Source organism: Terrapene carolina, unplaced genomic scaffold (genome assembly GCF_002925995.2).
Source record: "Terrapene carolina triunguis isolate 2854851 unplaced genomic scaffold, T_m_triunguis-2.0 Scaffold89, whole genome shotgun sequence".
Taxonomy (NCBI): Eukaryota; Metazoa; Chordata; order Testudines; family Emydidae; genus Terrapene; species Terrapene triunguis.
The window spans coordinates 29,533,462-29,547,094 of NW_020664440.1; the positions used below are offsets into that span (position 1 = coordinate 29,533,462).

Sequence of the window (13,633 nt, forward strand, 5' to 3'; positions counted from 1 at the left end):
CACTGCAAATACAGGGAAACAGGGTACAGAGAGGGGACATGACTATTCACAGAGCAGCACTAGCCAAGTTGGCCATGGAACCCAAGAGTCCCGCATACCCACACACCTCACCCAGCAGCTACAGGTGCTACTTTGAATTCTGCTGCAGACCATAACAATCAGAAGGTGCCTTCATCCCACACCAATGAGCCTATGATTTATCGGAGGGCTGCATTCCTGGCAAACCCCCTCCTTTCTCCAGAGGGAGTTGGTACTGTGAGATTAAGGCACCAGCAGCCCCCACCCATCAGTTGAACCCACAGGAGACTGGACAGACCCAAGGACAAAAGATCAAAGGGTCTGTACAAGTTAGGGCCAATGCACAGATGGAGAGGGGTTGACAACCCAAGTGTATCCTGGGGCTGCTGTCCCCTTGCCCATTTACACCTAGATGTAAAGGCCTGGGAAGGCATGGACCAGAGGGTACAATCCTACCCTCCCCAAGAAGGGGTCAAAGTAGATGGAACCATTTGATCTGGTGCAGGGCCTACCCCCCCAGGGTCAATGGCCAGGGAAGAAGAGGCAGAGATTCAAAGCTAAATGTCTATAACAGGGTTTATTGTAACAGGTTTAAGTCACCCCACCATGGCAGCAACACAGCTGCTCCACATGGGGCCATGGAATAAGTTAGCAGCCCCAGGGGCCGAGTGTGGAATGTGGGGGCGGGGGCGAGCCCCGCCAGGGACGCTGGGGAGTCCAGCCGGGCGGCCTGCGAGCCTCGGAGTCCGGGCAGCCAGCGCGGATCAGACCCTGCCCGCTCAGTCGCGCTTCTTGTAGTTCTCCATGTTGGCCAGGATCCAGCCCGACGGCACCATGAAGGTCAGGAAGAAGGCTCCCAGGCTGATGACGGTCTCCTGCGAGGGGGAGAAGAAGGCAGAGCTCAGGTGACAGGACACAGCAGCTGGGCCAGCAGGGGCCCCGTCCCCGCCCCCCAGGCACCGGGCGGGCTCCGCTGCTTCCCCCAGGGCTAGGGCTCGGCCGGGCTCTCCAGGGAGAGGCGATCCCAGGCCGCAGCCTCCGCGCTGCAGAGCGGGGCCAGCCCCGAGCCCGGCTCCCTCCTGCCGCGCCGGCAGCGCCCTGAGCCCCTGGGAAGGGCGGCCCCGGACCCCCCTCTCACCAGCGGCCCCACGCGGCTCTCCGGCGGGTACGAGTGCAGGGCGCGAGCGGGCGGCGCGAGGCGGGGGCGGAGCAGCGCGCGGAGCACCGGGAACACGGACATAGCGGCAGCGGGTCCTTCACAGGCAAGATGGCGGCTGGGTCGGAAGTGACGGATGAAAAAGGGCTGGCTATACAGGACGGGGACCGGAAGTGGCCTGGGTTGGCTCGATCATTTTGTGGGGGTGACGTCACTTCAGGTGTGTGTGTGGGGGGTGTCATGCGGGGAATAGCCCCGCCCAACAAATTGGTCCAAATCCCTCCAATGGCGTCGGATCCCTGAGTTCACGCCATGGTTGAGGGGTTGTGGTTCCCCCCCCGTCAATCCAGCGCTAGGGCTATCCCCCCACTGTATGCCCGCCAAACCAATATGGGGTTCAGGGCATTCCCATACATGGTACAACTCCCCCAGCCAGGGTCCCGGCACCCCCTGCACTACATGGCTCCTCCCCAGTCCCATGTGGGGACCAACCACAGGGACACCCCCCCATGTCAGCCAGGGGGCCATGGCACCCCCCACATGGACCCCTGGGTAACAGCAGGGTCAGGGATATTCCCCACACCCAACATAGTGCAGAGGCACAAAGCCCCATCACAGCACTGGGGGCCTCACACTGAACATGGGGCCCAGGATGCCCCTGTCCCACTGCATAGCATCCCCATCACAGCATTGGGGGACCCCATGCCCAATGTTGCCCCCCGGCAGAGCCGTAACTAGGGATTTTTGCGCCCGAGGCAAGGGACAGGGGCGGCACGTCCGGCTCTTTGTTGGCAATTCGGCAGTGGGTCCTTCCCTCCGAGAGGGACTGAGGGACCTGCCGCCGAATTGCCGCCGAAGAGCCGGATGTGCTGCCCCTCTCCCTTACCAACGACCGGCGGAAATTCGGCAGCGGGTCCCTCAGTCCCTCTCGGAGGGAAGGACTTGCTGCCAAATTGCCGCTGAAGGAGAGACTTTCTGCGCCCCTCAACTTCTGCGACCGAGGCAAGTGCCTCACTCGCCTGCCCCTGGGGCAGCCCACCACCACACAACACCCCTCAGTCAGGGCCGGATTAACCTTTTGTGGGCCCCCATGGAAGCAATGGAGCATTGTGCGGGGAGGTCAGTCCCCAGAGCGAGGGGCCATCCAGAGCAATGGGGCATGGCATGGCATGGCATGGCATGGCATGGCATGGCGGGGCGGCCCTGCTCCGCCCAATGTGAGGACACTATTTACAAACCGTCAGTCGCCAGATGCACAGTGGCCTGCTCGGCCCTGTGCTGCCGGCATGCCCCTTCCCTTCGGGGGTGGGCCTATGCCACACCACACAGCCCCCCCACCCAACACCCCCGACTCCTTATGACTAGAACCCCCCCAGACCCACTATGCTCAGCGCCTCCCCAGATCCACCCACAAATTAAGAGCGCCTTGCACAACACCACCCCTGCCCTCAGCCCCACCACAACTGCCCAGCACCCCCCACAAAAACCCAACTCCCTAGTGCCCCAACACACACAGATCCTCCCCGCCCCTTCACAGCCCAGCACCCCCCCATACTCCCCACAGACCCGCTCCCCCAAGCCCTGCCTCCAGGCCGCACTCACCGGCCCTGCCTGGGAGGCGACTGTGTTTGCCGGGCTGAGCCAACAGCGCAGCCAGGGCTGGTCCCAGGACCGGGAATCACTCCAGCCCCTCAGGAGTGGCGCAATCAGCCAGGCCAGGACCTGCCTCCGGCCGGGGTCCCTGGAGCTCAGCCAAGTCCTCCACACTGTTCCCCACACACACACACCTGGCTGAGACTGGCCAGGGGGCTGAGAGGAGAAGGGGGTGGGGCCAGGGGGCAGAGAGGAGTCCTCAGCCAGCTGGCGGGAAGGCTGAGAGGAGCAAGTGGTGGGCAGGGGGAGCCAGTGGGGTCTCAGGGTGCAGTGCAAGCAGAGCAGGCCAGGGCCCCTTCTGAGCATGGGCCCAGCTCCATGGAGCCATTGTAAACCCGGCACTGTTCTCAGTACTGTGGGGTTCTCCACATCCAGTATGAGTCCCCAGGACATCGCCCACTGCATGGTGTCCCCAATCCTATCCTCACAGGGGCCGTGGGGCTTCCTACTCTGCACGCTACCCCCTCACTCCAAACTGGGGTGGTGCCGCACGCACGCCCACACTCTGTTCTCACGGTGCTCCTGAAAATGTGCCCGATGCTCCATCAGACCCAGGGGCATGGGGCAGTTCCCCACGTGGCATGATGCCTTCTATATGTTGGCATAGGGCTCAGAGCCCACAGCAGTCAGTTTCAGTGCACCCTTACACTGCCCAGTGCTAGGATCATGGTGTTACAGCAGACAAGTCAGCTCCCCCACATTACCTCATGAAGATCCTGACCGAATGTGGCTACTCCTTCACCTCCACAGGTGGGGGCTCCTGATGGACATGAGAGCGGCTGGGTGGACGAGAGAGACATACAGTACTTGAGACCGGGACGGCCTTCTGGGTCTGGGGAGGTGTAGGGGGGCATTGGAGCGGCTGCAAGCAGGCAGGGTGCAATACCGCTTACTGCCACTGGGTGGGGTTCTGGTCCTTGCAGCACAAGGGTTGCAGTGAGCAGAGAGTTCAGATTTTAGGGAAGCTATGGGGCAGCCCCAGAGCGGGAGAACATGGAAGTGGGGGAGAACTGCAGGAGTGGAGCCAGCACATACTTCCTGCTGCCTCCATTCCTGCAGCCCCAGCACACCGTTTGGGCCCCCACCAATGCTCTAGACTAACCCAGAGCGCAGCCCCCAGGGTTGGATTCTGGTCATGGGCACCTGGAGATATCAGAATTCAAGGCCTCTCCCAGCACTTCTCAGGACACACTCCCATCCAAACCCCATCTTCCTGCCACTCTGCTGAGTCCTCACCTTCCTCCCAAGCTGAGGTGGGAGTCCACGGGGCAGGTGATTGGCCAGCCACTATCAGCTCTGATTGCACCATTGCTAAGTGTCCAGGATCCCTGCTGCATCCTTCACCCTGCTCCCTGACTGACCACGCCCTGGGCCCTGGCTCTGCAGCCAAGCAGGAGATTGTGTGGGACATCAAGGAGAACCTGCATTACATGGCTTTGAACTTTGAGAATTAAATGGACCCGGCCACCTCCTCCTCCTCTCTGAAGAAGAGCTACAAGCTGCCCGATGGCCAAGTCAGCATTAATTGGGAACAAGTGCTTCTGCTACCTCTTCCAGCTCTCCTTCAGTAGTCAGGGGGCTGGGCTGGGCTGGGCCACAGCTGTATGCAAAGGGTGGCTGGAGACACAGCTGTGGGCAAGGGTGAGCATTGTGCAACGCAAAGCCAGGTAGACCTACCATAAATGGACCAAGTCTTCTGAGTTGGCCCGTCCCTCCTGGGGGACTAGCTTCTCTGCTCCCAATTGCCAGGCTGGTGCTGCACAGAGCAACCTTCCTCTGTGGATCTCAAAGTGTTTTAACCAGTTCATGAAGGAGTCCTGGCTCCAACCTCCTACTCTAACCACTAGACCTCGCTGCCCTCCAGACCTGGGGGATAGAACCCAGGAGATTTAGCTCCCAGCCCCTCCTGCTCTAACCCACTAGACCGCACTCCCCTCCCAGAGCTAGGATAGAACCCAGGAGTCCTGAGGGATCAGGTAAAGAGGCACTAAGTTGAAGGGCATTTTCTGGCCAGGAGTCTGACTGAAGCCATACACCGTCCCCTTTCTGCTCTCACACCCATCTCTGCCTGCCCCCTGGTGGGGAAAATTCAGTATCTATGAGTGGGGATGGCTCTTCCTCAGCAGTGGAAGGGTCAAAGCCTTCTAAGATGCAGCCAGTAAAGACCTCTTGGTAAGGAAACAAGACTATGACCCCTTTCATACACTATGGAAAGCCAGGGATCTCATCCTTAAGGAGCTTAAATGGGGCAGAAGGTACCTGTGATCTTCTATGGCCAAGGAGGTGCTGCTCCATGAGAGCCATAAATATCAGGAAGCAGAAAGGATTTCAGCTAATGGTGCTGTGTCGTCTCCAAGTGGAGAGGCATTGGGTTGTGAGCCCTGGAGGCAGAACAGGTGCAAGCTCTCAGTCCTTCTATAAACAGGCTCCGATGGACTGTCCATCACTTGGGAGATTTTATCTCCAGATTGTGTCTGGGAGGTAGGACTCCCTGGGTTCTAGCCCCGGCTCTGTGTCGGATCCCCAGACACAATTTACTCCAAGTAGGAGTTATGGGCTTAAAATAGAGGAGCGACTGGGTGAAGTTCTCCAACCTGTGAGCTGCAGGAGGTCAGACTAGATGACCACACTGGTTCCTTCTGGCCATGAACATCTATGACCCCTACCCTGCAGAGACAATATCTAACAGGTGAGACAGGAATGGAGTCACCCTATTCAGTCCTTGGCTTCTAGGCACCTATTGTATCATATGCAGGGCCTTGGGGCAACTAGCATGGGCTGGCTTGAAAAGGCTCCATGCCCAAATATTGCCCCACTGGGGCACAGATCCATTGATTTTCAGAAGGGACCATTCTGAGCATCTAGTCTGATCTCCTGCATGACACAGACCAGAGATCCTCACCCAGTGATTCCTGCCTTCAGGCCACGGCCCATTATTTATTTGTAATTTAATAGGCCTGTACAGCAGCTAGCACAACAGGGTCCTGGGCCATGACTGGGGCTCCTAGGCACTACCACAATACACACAATAAAAATAAAGTATTGTGGCAATGCTAGTGGCTGGCTGGGAACTGGAATTTTCAGCCCACGGGAAATTCAGACATCTTGGAAAAAATGTAATTCCAAATTGGACTGAAAAGCTGAAATTTTGAAATTTCCTGTGAAACAAAAATTCAAAAAAAGTAATTGATTTAGTTTTGACATTGATATATTAAAATGTTAAACATTACTTTTAATATATATTATATAATAACGCATGTATAACTATAGTATATTATCACTACAAAGCATTAAGATATGGAGTGGAGACTCCAGGAGCTCAGTCTGTTCAGTTTAAAGAGATGGTTGATGGGTGACTTGATCCTAGTCTGAAGTAGCTTCATGGGGAAGAGAAATTTGAATACAGAGGGCTCTTCAGTTTACCAGACAACGGTCTGTCAGTATCCAATGGCTGGAAGTTGAGACTAGACAAATTCACGGGAAATGAGGTGTATATTTTTGACCGTGAGTGTAATTAACCCACTGGAACAACTTATCAAGGATCAGGGTGGATTCTCCATCACTGGCAATTTTTACATCAAGATGGGATGTTTTTCTAAAAGAACTGCTCTAGTTCTACAAGGAATTATTTCAGGGCCATCTTCTGGCCTGGGTTAGACAGATTAGACCAGATAATCACAGTGGTCCCTTCTGGCCTTAAACATCTATGAATCTTAAGTCAACATGAAATCTACAAACCATTTCATTGTGACAATGTCATTTAGATTAATTTAGTTTCAAATTTGATTTTGATATTCATTGTAATATCACTATATATTAAAATTCATTGTAATATATACTATATATTAAAATTAATAATATATCAAAGTCAAAACTAAATGAACCCAAACAATAGTCATAATGAAACTCTTCCAACTTTTTCCATTAAAAAATTGTGTTTGAAATAGATATGTTTAGATTTTGAGAGAAAAAAATGTTTAACAGAAAACTGTTCTATCAAACTTTTTTGACCTGCTCTAGGTAGGGTTTAGAGTCCCCACCCCTCAATCAGGACCTCTGGGTTAGACACTATACAAACATGTGCTTCCTAAAGATTGCCCCACAGTGCTTTCTCCCCCTTTCCTCTCAGGCATGGAGTCAGCTGGCATCCATGAAACCACCTACAACTCCATCATGAAATGCGACACATCCACGAGGACCTAAATGCCAACATCTTGCCCAAGGGCAGCACTATGTACTCGGGCATTATCAAGTGCATGCAGAAATAAATCACGGCCCTAGTGCCTAGCCCCATGAAGATCAAGATAAAGGAGGTCGTAGGACTCAGGGACTTTAATGGTGAGATAGACCCACATTGGAGGATGATTATGCAGAAATTTATAGATCTTAAGGTCAAAAGGAATAATCTAATCTGACCTAATGCATAACACTAGGGTTACCAGGTGTCCGTTTTTTGACCGGAACATTCAGTCGAAAAGGGATCCTGGCGGCTCTGGTCAGCACCACTGACTGGGCCATTGACCATCCGGTTGGCAGTGCTGCACAGCGGGGCTGGCAGGCTCCCTGCTAGCCTCCGTGCCATGCGGCTACTGGGAAGTAGCCGGCGCATCCCCCCTCCGGCTCCTATGCATAGGGGCAACCAGGGGGCTCTGCACGCTGTCCCCGCCACAAGCACTACCCCCATAACTCCCATTGGCCGGGAACCGTGGCCAATGGGAGCTGTGGGGGTGGCGTCTGAAAACAGCGCTTGGGGTGTGTGCTGAGCTGCCTGGCTGCACATCTGCGTAGGAGCCGGAAGTGGGGCATACCGCTGCTTCCGGGAGCTGCTTGAGGTAAGCGCCACCCAGAGCCTGCACCCCTGACCCTTTCCCGGGCCCCAACCCCCTGCCCTCCGAACCCCTCGGTCCCAGCCCGGAGCCCCCTCTTGTACCCCAAACTCCTCATCCCCATCTCATCCCAGACAGGGCCGGCTCCAGGCACCAGGCAACCAAGCTGGTGCTTGGGGCGGCACCTGGAGGGGGGCGGCGTGGTGCTCCGACCGCCGGGGGGAGAGCCGAGCCCCAGCCGGGGCTCGCCGCCCTCTCGCCGCCCTGCCCCCGGCGCTCTGGTCGCTGGGGGGAGAGCCGAGCCCCCACTGGGGCTCGCTGCCCTCCTCCCAGGGCTCCGGCCGCCCTCCCCTCCGACGCCCTCCCCCCGGCCGCCGGGGAGAGAACGGAGCCCCCGCCGGGGCTCGCCGCCCTCCCCCCGGGACTGGGGGGGGGGCGGCCGGAGGCTTTTTTGCCCGCACCCCCAGCCAGAGCCCTCACTCCCCCCCGCATCCCAACCCCTTGCCCCAGCCCTGATCCCCCTCCTGCCCTCCAAACCCCTTGGTCCCAGCCCAGAGCACCCTCCTACACCCCAAACTCCTCAGCCCCAACCCAGTGTCTGCACCCCCAGCCAGAGCTCTCACACCCAGAGCCCCCGCCCACACTCCAAACCCCTCATTCCCAGCCTTCCTTCACCCCAAATCCCTCATCCCAAGTCCCACATCCAAGCCTGCACCCCCAGCCAGAGCCTTCACACACACCCCCGTCTCAGCCCTGATCCCCCTCCAGCCCTCCAAACTCCTTGGTCCCAGCCTGGAGCACCCTTCTACACTCCTCTTCCCCAGCCCCACCCGTGTCTACACTTCCAGCCTGAGTACTAACACACACACACACCAATCCCCTGCCCCAGCCCAGAGTCCCTTCCCACACTCCGAACCCCTCAGCCCCTGCCCCCTCCTGCACCCCAAATCCCTCATCCCCGGCCCCACATCCCCAGCCATATCCCTCACCCTCTCTCGCATCCCAACCCACTGCCTCAGCCTGGAGCCCCCTCCTGCACCCTGAATTCCTAATTTCTGGCCCCACCCCAGAGCCTGCACCCCGAGCTGGAGCCCTCACCTGCTCCCACACCCATGCCCATTGAGCCAGCCAGGTGAAAATGAGCAAGTGAGTGAGGGTGGAGAGAGCGAGCGACAGAGGGAGGGGGGATTGAGTGAGTGGGGGCGGGCGCCCATGCCCCATCCCTTGAAGAAGGGATGGGGCATGGGCGGAGTCTTGGAGGGGCAGGGCAAGGGTGTTCGGTTTTGTACTAATAGAAAGTTGGCAACCCTACATAACAAAGGCCAGAGAATTTCACCCTCTTACCCCTGTATTGAGCCTAATCATTTCAGCTTGACTGAAACATCTTCCAGGAAGGCATCCAGCCATGCTTTCTACAGAGTATATCAACAGAAAGAGCTACTTTTCTGTGGTTATGCAAGTGTTGATAGATCACCGGGGCACTTCACTGGTATCAACGTGGGCTGATCAGGGAAAGTGCATGCTGCTCACATCTTTAAGAACACAGAATGATTCAGAAACCTGCAGGCAGGGAAATTTTTTCCTGACCAGCGTATTGCCACTGGTGCTGTTGAAAAGCCAATAGTGACTCTGGGGGACCAATCAGCCTCTCTCTTGCTCCCTTGGCTCTTTAAGTTGTAACACTGGCCACCTTGACAGCTCCAAGGAAAGATTCAAGGACAGGTTCAGCAGGGGCAGAATGATAGTTGCATGTGCTGTCATAAGATTACAGGGATGCTGGTGGCGTTTACTCACTAGACTAGATCTCAGTGAGAAAAATATCCCAATGGCTACAGCTGCCTGGTGCATCCTGCATAATATCTGTGAGACAAAGGGGGAAAAGTTGCCACTGGAGTGGAGGGCAAAATTGGAGTGTCTATCTTTTGAATTTGAACAGCCAGCCATAGGGGACATTAGAAGAGCTCAACGTGGAGCTATGTGGCTGAAGGAGGCTTTGAAAGGGGGCTTTAACGGTCTGCCACAATAATGTGCTGTGCTGAACTGTGCTCTCCCTGAGCCTGAAGTTTTAGGGGGTTGTGAGGAATTGTGTAGTGCTTGGTGTACAATGATAAATATTACCCTGTCTTTTAAAGAACCTATGAATTATGCAATGCTTCCTGTACATTTATCATTCTTAATATGTGTTTTGCACTGAACCTATGGTCCTGTTCAATTAAAATTAATGTGTGCTTTGAGGAGCACTAGGCATTCTGTTGTATATGTTATGAAATAAATAAAGATGAAATTATTTCCAAAAAATAAAAATGGATTGTGTAACACACACAGTGCAAAGGATAATGTGCAATTACAAACCAATACAGTGCAAACTTATACAATAAATTAACAGAACAGAATGTCACAATTAGAATGCTAGAAAACGTGTGTGTCCATTTCAGTCCATCTCTACCAAATATACACCAGCCGTGGCTCTCACAGGTCAGTGTATGTGAAGCTGTAGTTCTTCTTACTGTCCCCCAGTGCAGCGTGGGAAGAGTAGGGATACGGCCCAGGATGCCACATGGAATGTTGGGAGGCATAGGGAGCTGTTACCAGGGAGTTCTCCAGGAACTGCAAAGGACGGCGTGTCCATGATTGTTGGTCCTATAGGTCAGCTAAAATCTGCAGCCTTTGTGTTTGCTGCCTGAGAAGCTCCATTAATTCCTGGTGCATCTCCATTTTGCTCTCCTTTTCCTGTTCAGACTCCTGGGCCTGTCTTCTGTCCACTCTTTCCTTCTCCAGGCTGTCTGCTATATTCACCCTCCAGGCTCTCTGTTCATTGTCCAATGCAGCACTGGATTGCAGGATCTCACTGAACATATCCTCCCTAGTTTGCTTCTTTCTTCTTCTCCTCCTCTGGGTGAGGTATTTCACAGGTGTGCAGGGGGCACCCCCCAAGGCCACAACAGCAACAGCTCTAGATACGACAGATGTTTCATTGGATTTACAGTCACAACGAAAAGTGAAAGATAATTTTCAGAACTCCCTTCCCTTACTCCCATACAAGTTTTAAATCAGACACTCTTATTGACACTTCAACTTTGGAGTGGCTCTGCACAGCACTGCTCAGCTACAACCATGGTGAGTACGGCCCACGGGGGTGGTGGGGGCGAGGAGGGAATTGTTTGATTGCATAAAACAAAAAACATTTGGCCTCTATTTCCACAAGTACAGAGCAATGGCACTGCAGACTGGCACTGTTTTCCACCGGTGGTGGTGATTTTAGCGGATATCTCACTCCTGAGGGTGACAAAGGCACAGAAAGCAGAGCTGCTGCTGGCATCCCGAAGTTGCCCGGGCCCATATGCCACTAGCCTGTTGACTGCAATGGTGCCTGCCGAAGTCATCGTGGACTTGTGTGCGAAAGTGTCCTACCACAGAGGAAGAAATATGGCAGCCATCCCTAGAAACCCTCAGGAGAGGATTGCAGAGTACCTCCATGAAAGTTTTAATGAGATCTCTCAGGAGGACACCCTATGTACATGTACAAATGGCTCCACATGACTCTCCCTCCCACTTAAACCTAGAGGGGAATGAAAAGCAGACAACCACTCTATCTCTGTTGTATCATTACATCTTCTAGTATGAGCAAAATAATGAAAAGCAAATACCTGTGTCCTGCTAGCTTAGGGTTGGGCCAGGTGCCATCTTCACATTTAAACTTTTTAAGGCAGAATGAATGCACACACTTACCTGAGGTTCCTTCTCTTGGATCAGGCTCATCTGTGTTCAGCTGGTGGGACTTGCTTGACTGCACTGGAGTCTTGAAAAAGGCCCTGGCTTGCGGGATAGCTAGACCCCCACCCCGCCACACGTCCCTTCTCCTCAATGTTCACGGCAGGGGTCTCTGTCTCCGGCTTCACTGAGATATCCATGGTGGTCTGTGGGGTGCTGGTGGGGGTCTCTGCTAAGTATGGCATGAAGCTCTTTGTAAAAGCAGGTCAGTGGCTTGGCACCAGATCAACTGTTGGCGTCCTGGCCTTTGTGGTATGACTGGTGCAGGTCGTTCACTTTCACACAGCACTACTGCTGACCCCTATGTACCCTTTTGCCTGAATCCCCTGTGCAATCTTCTCATAGATGTCCATGTTTCTATGGCTGATCCATAGCTGTTTATACACAGCCTCTTCTCCCCACAGGCCCAGGAGATCCAATATCTCCTGTCTACTCCAGGCAGGAATGCTTCTAGTGTGTAACCAGCACCATCAATCAGGTAGTTGAACACAACAGGGAGAGCTCCTAGATGTGCTCGCCAAGCTGGGCAATCAGGAAAAGACATTTCAAAAATACACAGAGGTTTTAAAGTAGTGGTGGTGGTGGGGGGGAGCTTCTGGTTTCTGTGACCCCTAGACAGTGGAGTTCACAACTGTGACCAAAGCAGTCATTGTTGGGCACACATAGGCCATGCAGTGTCTACACTCGCACTGTATAGACCACAGTATATCGACCATGGCTCAACATCTTGTGGGGAGGTGGTGTTACTGCATTGCAGCAATGGGGTGCTTACGTTGATGGGAAATAAAGTTGAGTGTAGACTCATGCATAAATAGGTTGACGCAAGGTGACTTACGTCAGCCTCACTTTGTAGTGCAGATCAGGCCTAGCAGATAAAGACATAAGATCCAGTGACTGGAAGTTGAAGTTAGACAAATTTAACAGTGAAATAGGACATGATTTCCTAGCAGTAAAGGTGATTAATTACTAGAAGAGCTCACCAGGGAGGTGATGGACTCCATCACTTGGAGTCTTTCAAAGGGGATTAAATCTCTTTCAAAAATGCCATGCTTTAATCTAGCTTCTGGGGAAAAAAATCTACAGCCTCTGTGTACAGTTCAGACTAGATTATCCGAGCAGTGCTTTCTGGCCCTAGAGTGCATGAATCTATACAGAAATTGCAAGCTCTCCAAGGGCTGCCATCTCCTTTGCACAGAACCTACCAAAATAGGGCTCAGCCATCTGGCTGTTACCACTAACAACTTATCTTCCTGTCTCCGCCCTGTTCAGTGTAAATAGGCCGAAAGGATGGTGGCTCCATCCTGGTGTCCCTCTCTACTTTCTAGCAGATGTGGATCAGCAAACAAGAGTATGATCAGGCAGGGCCGTCCATTGTCCACAGGAAGTGCTTCTAAACTGCATCTTCCTGTCACAGCCATCAATTTCACCTTGGTGGGTGCTCATGTATCTTGGCCTATGCTCTCTCCATGACATTGTGCAGCTGGAGCCACCGGCCATGCAAAGAAAATCAAAATCTAAGCAAACTTTCACTCCCACAGAGGGCGAGTGGAGATCAACACACAAGTGTTTAAATGCCTCAAAGTTTCCACCGCACTTTCCCTAGCGCAACGTGTGCCTGGGGCGTGTCCGATTCCATCAGCACCGCATCCCAGAGCTCCCACCAGGTCTCCTTCCTTCACCTTAACTTACTGGTTGTCTTAATGAAACTTTTTTTATTCATTAGATTTCCCCCCATAAAATGGTTTACAGAAGGACACTTTCCTATCCTCACATCGCATATGCTCACGGCTGCATTCTTTCTCCTGTCTCAATGCAGAGTTCAGTTCTATTCTGGGCAAGGCCTCCTTCTCTGTGTTCCTTGTGAGCTCAAAGGCGGCAGCTAGATTTACCTAAGGCTAGGTCTACACTACAGCGGACTTCCGACCTAAGATACGCAACTTCAGCTACGTGAATACCGTAGCTGAAGTTGCGTATTTTAGGTCGGCTTACCTGGCGGTGAGGACGCGGGAAAGTCGACCGCTGCCGCGCTGCCGCCGACTCTGCTACCGCCTCTTGTCGAGGTGGAGTTCCGGAGTCGACGGTAGAGCCATCAGGGATCGATTTTACCGCGTCCTCACGAGACGCGGTAAGTCGATCCCCGATAAACCGATTGCTACCCGCCGGATCGGCGGGTAGTGAAGACGTAGCCTTAGAGGCAAGGTTGCATGGC

The 13,633-nt window shown here is 53.9% G+C and overlaps 1 long non-coding RNA gene across 1 annotated transcript; it reads right to left on the reverse strand.

Annotated features, from left to right (window-relative positions):
• Positions 1-576: 576 nt before the first annotated feature.
• On the reverse strand, positions 577-1,304 carry LOC112116234. The gene is made up of 2 exons (XR_002908890.3): positions 1,157-1,304; positions 577-893 (listed from the first exon to the last, which is right to left on the reverse strand). It is a non-coding gene; the product is annotated as an uncharacterized LOC112116234 (long non-coding RNA).
• Positions 1,305-13,633: the final 12,329 nt, after the last annotated feature.